We start from the raw sequence: 5,745 nt of genomic DNA on the forward strand, positions 1-5,745 counted from the left end.
GTGCCCACCCCCTTCCTACCAGGCTGCCCTCTGAGGTGGAAATCTGGAGCCACCGCTGCCCTTATGTAGGGAGACCTGGCAGCAAAGCCCGCAGGCTGAGCACCTCAGCCCCTCATTTTTGCATAAATATTGACCGAGCATCCCCCACAGGCCAGGCCTGCATCCGCACCCGGGACTCCTTGGTGACAAAACAAACAGACCCCTGGCCTCCGGAGTGTAGTAGAGAAGAAGCAGTAAACAGATAGAGAACACTGTGTCATCAGTGGCCCCTGGGCTGGAGAGGACGCAGGAAACCCCAGCTCTGCCATCACCTCTAACTGTGCAGGGCTGGCCACCACGGAGGCCTGCTTCCTCACCTGGAAGATGAGGATACTTTCCCTCACCGTACCGGGCTGCTGTTTTTAAAACACCAGATGGAAAACTGCATGTAAAGCACCTGAGAAGTGCTTAATAATTGCACAGTGTTGTTCACTGTGATTGGCTGGCTGGTGTTCAGGGTAGCCAGGAACGACCATTCATTCATTCACTCACTCACGCAGAGGAGCATGTGGCTTCTGTGCTCCTCTGGAGGACTTGGAGCTCAGACCATCAAGTCTCTCTCTCCTCCCAGAGCCGGATGGTATGAAGGCCCCTGCTGCCAGGGTCCCACCAGACCAAATGGCCATTTATCTTGGTCACAATCACAAATTTGTAATTATTGACTCCCCCTGCCACCATTCACCAGGCAAAGGATCCCCATCAAGCCACAGTGTGATCCAATGTGATCCAAATGTGTTTTCCTACAGTGGTAGCAGCAGCCTGGCCCCAGCCCTACCCGCCCCTCCACCCACTGCAGCCCGAGTGGTAGCACCAGCCCTCAGTTCTGACTTCAAGGTGACCAGATCTGTTTCCCCACCTGCCCTCCAAGGAATGGCAGGGCTCTGAGATGCGTAACAAAGAGTGCTGACCTTCCAGAAGCAAAGACTTCATGTTTCAAAACCCCGTTTGCCCCTCCATAGAAAACCAACCTCTAACAGCGCAGAGCTGAGCCATCAGAACCTTCCCTTTCACCCAGAGCTAATTCCTCCCCAAGTCTTCAGCCTGACAAGAATAGTCAGGGTTTAGAGAGCACTCCCTCTATCTCGCACTCTCAGATCCAGGGCCCCATTTTTCAAACTCTGGTGTATTTCGGGTGGAGAGGAGGGAAATGTACATCTGGCTGACATGAAAAGATTGGTGTGGTTGTAATGTAAAGACAGGGTGGAATTTGGAATTTATTTTTTTTAAGAACATTTAAACTCTAAAAATAGACAAAAGGCCTGGTCTTGGGAATACAGGATTCTGTTTCCAGTTTCCTGGAATCTTCCAGTTGACAAGCATGAGTGTTTCGTGAGCATCTACTGTGTGCACTGCACTGTGGCAGGTGTTATAAGAGCAAGAGGAGGGGGAAAACAGTAGAGGCCTCTGCTCAGGAAATTTTGATCCCACACAATGAAGTGGCAAAGGACAGTTGCCGCAACCGTGATTGGGTATAAAATACGTGGCCTCAGGATCAGAGGAAGATGGAGCCTCGGAGAGTCGTTCAGGGAAGGCTTCCTGGGGGAGGCAGTTAGAGTGAGGCTTGAGGGATGGCTAGGGTTTAAAAAGGCAAACGAGCAGGAGAACCTGTGAGAGGAAACAGCAGCCAGATGGAGCTTGTGTGTAGATAATAGGAAGATTGATATTAATGGCAAATGTTTGAGGTCTGACCCTGTGCCAGGCACTGTGCTATTTGTTTTGTGGGGGTTATTTTGTTTAACCCTTAAAACACCTTATGAAGGCGGTATTATCATTTCTGTTTTACAGACGAGGAAACTGAGAGCCAAAGAGATGAGGCAGCTTGCCCAGGTTTGCAAGGGCCGATGAGCAGCAGAGCCAGGATTTGAGCAAACAGTCTGGCTCCATACACTAATTGCTCTGCTGGGCCCTGTTTGGCGGCCTGACACTAATGGGGTGCCTGACAGGAGGAATGAGAGCTCCAGTGGTCCAGGGCGTACGGCCTTCAGAAGCCCCCAGACAGAGGGAGGTCCTGGAATAGAGCCCCCAGGCCCTCCTGGGGAATCTAAAATGAGGCAGTCCTTCTTCTCCCCTCAGCAGACGGGTCCCTGGGGTATTTAGAAATTGGTTAAGGGATTTGGGGCTCAATATTGCGGCTTTTTAATATCTCTCACTTGTCCATGCTGTGACGGTCTGTGCCACCCACCTTGTTATTTCAGTCGGTTCTGGGAGATTGATGGCCCAGGCTTTGATTTAAGATCTGTGGCTACAATCCTCAATTTCCCCCTGTCTCATGGGGGGACAATGACAAGGCAGTGAGCACACAGAGGATTCTTCCCAAACTTCAGGCCTCAGAGCCCTCAGCACCTGTAGAGAAAGTTCCAACCAGAAAGGCCTGGGCCGAGGCAGCCAGGCCCCATGGGCCTGTCCTGTGGAGCCTCAGTTTCCCTGCAGATGATGTGAGAAGAGCGCGGGCCAAGGAGGCCCATTCAATGATAGGGTTGGAGGAACTGAACAAACTCCCTCATTTCACAGATGAGCAAACCGAGACCCAGAGAGGTGAAGCCACTCACCCAAGGCCTCACAGGAAATCGTTGAAACTTCAGCTGGGTCTCCAGCTTTTTGGGGGAAAGAACTCCCACATATCTTTTAGCCCCTAATTCTGCCCTGTTTTGGATGAATTCTTATTCTGGACCTTTTTTGTGGTTGAAATAAAACAAAAATTGGATAAACTTACCTAAGGTCAGATACTGGACCGGTCACTGTGATGTATATGATCCTATTTCTTCCTCATAAGATCTCCGTGGGTCACTGGGGCCAGAGATTGCCACGCTTGGCCAGCTCCTGGATTCAGAAGACCATATCATTTTGACCAAAACCCCAGAATTTCTGTACTTGCCCTTTCTTGCCCTGTCAGGTCCTCAGCCAAAGCCCCTTGAAAAGTCACCTCACTGTCCCACTGATAAGGGTTTCTGTGAACCCTCCAAAGGGATGTTACATTGCTCCCCGACGAGCCTATCAGCTTCAGTCACCTCTGGCCATCTGTCATACTTGTCTTCTGTCCGAGAACTTGCCGAAGGCCACAAGGCTACTTGAAGTAATACCCCCACTCCCACCCTTCCATGCCCCCCTGATTATGATGGCCGTTGTGGAGAAGCTAACGCCCAGGCCAACTCCTGATACTCCCATAGCCCCAGTCCTACCAGGAGCTGAGAAAGCAACATTTTCGTTAACACAGGGGCCCTAGGTCCCCAGGATCCCAAAGCTTAACTGCTTATGCCCCAGGCTCCCAAAACCTTTCTACAAAGAGCTTGGCTGCCACCTCTAACCCCTGGCCTCAAATGTAAGCCAAGGGGCCATCGAGGAGGGTACCATTCCTGCCTTATTCATTCTCTTCTTAGAACCACCTCGAATAGACAGTCCCTCTCCTTCCCCAGTTACAAAACTAAGTGTCCTAAGTAAATTACAGGATATGCCAACTAATGTTGGTGGACGGGAGGAAACAGGGAAACTAAGTGATTTGCTTCTGGTAGTGCCTAAGCCACAACACACCTGCTGCCCAGACCGGCCAAGCTGCCCCAGGGCTCTAGACCTTCTGGGCCTCATAGGTGGGAGGCAGGGTGGTCCTCAGCCCACTGAAGCCAACCCCATCCCATCCTCCAGGCTCCATCTTCTTTCCTCTGGCCTCACGCAGTCTAGCCCCCATCTTGCCAAGGCAAGTCTCATTCATTCAAGTCCCAAAGTTTCAGGGAGGAGGGAGACGTCAGAGGGGCCAGTCGCCTGCTTCCTTCTGAGAAAGAGGCCTGCTCCAGCTGCCCTCTGGGGAAGAGGCCTAGCAGAGAAGTTGACCTTCCCTAAGCCACCCTGCTGGCCATTGCCACACTCGCGCCCTGGAGGCCCCGGATGAGAAATATCAAGGGGTGCTCTCAGGCCCAATGCCTACCCCAGTGTTTTCCAGAGCCTGCCTTCTGGGAAGTGGAGAGGTGGCCACAGGGCCTGTGTTTATCTGGAGGTGACTTCCACCTCAGGCTTCCACCCGGCCATAGAGCCATGAGGAGACGGACAGACTGACCAAAGGCAAAAAAGGCTTAAGACGGCCACATACCCTATGTCTAAAAATAGGATACAGTGAAGAGCTCCCAAGCGCTAGGGCTGGGGAGGTGGTGGGAGTTGGGGGCGGACAGAACAGAATTGTGGGCTACAATTAAAACTCACATCATGGGTAATTCCCAGCCCTCTGTAGGGCTGTTTCCATGGCAAGGGAGGTTGGCCCAAAAAAACAGTCTCCTGGCAGGGCTGGACTCCCTCCGCTGCTCCTGCCCACAGAAGCCTCAGCCCCTGGATCAGACAGCTCAGACCGGGGTGCGTGGTCCAGCTCGGAATCTGGCATGGGACAGGTAGAGGCCCCGGCTCTGTGGGACAAGTGCCCAAGCTGGCAGCGATAGGTGAAGAGGGACAGTGCCTGGGCCCAGGGAGCAGCTAATGGCATGTCCTGGGACTTAGGGAGGCCACCAGGGCTCTGTCCCAGACTCTAGGGACATGGGAGCAGCTGAGAGCTCTAGTCTGGTCTCTTAACTGAGACAGGAAGAAATCAGGCTCCCAGGAAGCCTGGACCCTAGCCTGGTAAACCCTTGCCCCCAGGTCCCCCCAGTCCTCTCACTTGCCTCTGAGCCAGCGCCTCCCCGTTCTGCCTCCCACCCTCTCGCCCCTCCCCTGCCCTCATCCCACATCCCTCTTATTCATGGGACTCACCTCTTGTTGGCCCCCAAGGAAACCCCGTTCCCGACCCAGACTTGTTCCTGTTGGAAGATGGTGACAAGCAGGGTGACAGCAGGACTACACTGTATCTCACAAGTGGGCATTGGAAGACATAAGGTCAAGAAATAATTGCCAAGGCTGCCCCTAGGCCTCACCTCTGAGGAGCCCTGGAGAAGCTCAGGGGGCCTACAGACCCACCTTTCATGCCAGTACACAGAAGTCCCGCCCTGGGGAGCCCAGCCCAGAGGCAACCAGGAGGCCTGCCTCCCAGGCCGGTGCCCGGGGTGTGAGCTGACTATCAGGGGAGGCCTGCTTCTAGGTGGATCCCTATGGCCAGGTGTTTCCCCCAGACTCACCAGGACCCCACATTCATTCACCTCAGGAGGGGAGAAGGGATAAGTAAGCATTCAATGTCCACTTCCCTTTTCTCACCTTGTCCCCATTTCTGCTCTGCCCCCATCCTCTCAGCTCCAAGGTGCCAGCTCAGAGCGCACCGTCTGCAGGACCCCAGCCCCTGGCACTCAGGAGCCAGGAAGCCACACGGAGAGTGGCAGGTATTCTCTGGTTTCTCCCTGCCCAGCCCCAGACCAAACTGGATCTCTTTCCTTCCTCCCTCTGGGGAAGGAGGGGGAGTGGGTGTCCTGCCAGGTGTGGTCAGCCCTTGGTCAGGGGCCCACGGGCACCTCCCACTGGACAGCTCAGCCCTGGTCAATGGCGCACCGACTCTGGGAACTCAGCCCAGGAACAATGGGGCCATTCACGCAGCCGGGGCTTTGCACAATGACCCTCTTGGTCTATCTCCATGGCTAGACGGTGAGTGAGAGTGAGAGTGAGAGAGTAAGAGAGAGGGAGAGAGAGAGAAAGTGTGTGTGTGAGTGTGTGTGTGAGTGTGTGAGTGTGTGTGTGTGTGTGTGTGTGTGTGTGTGTGTGGAGAGAGAGAGAGAGAGAGAGAGAGAGAGAGAGAGAGAGAGA

This window comes from Hipposideros armiger, unplaced genomic scaffold, assembly GCF_001890085.2.
Source record: "Hipposideros armiger isolate ML-2016 unplaced genomic scaffold, ASM189008v1 scaffold_258, whole genome shotgun sequence".
NCBI classification, from domain to species: Eukaryota; Metazoa; Chordata; class Mammalia; order Chiroptera; family Hipposideridae; genus Hipposideros; species Hipposideros armiger.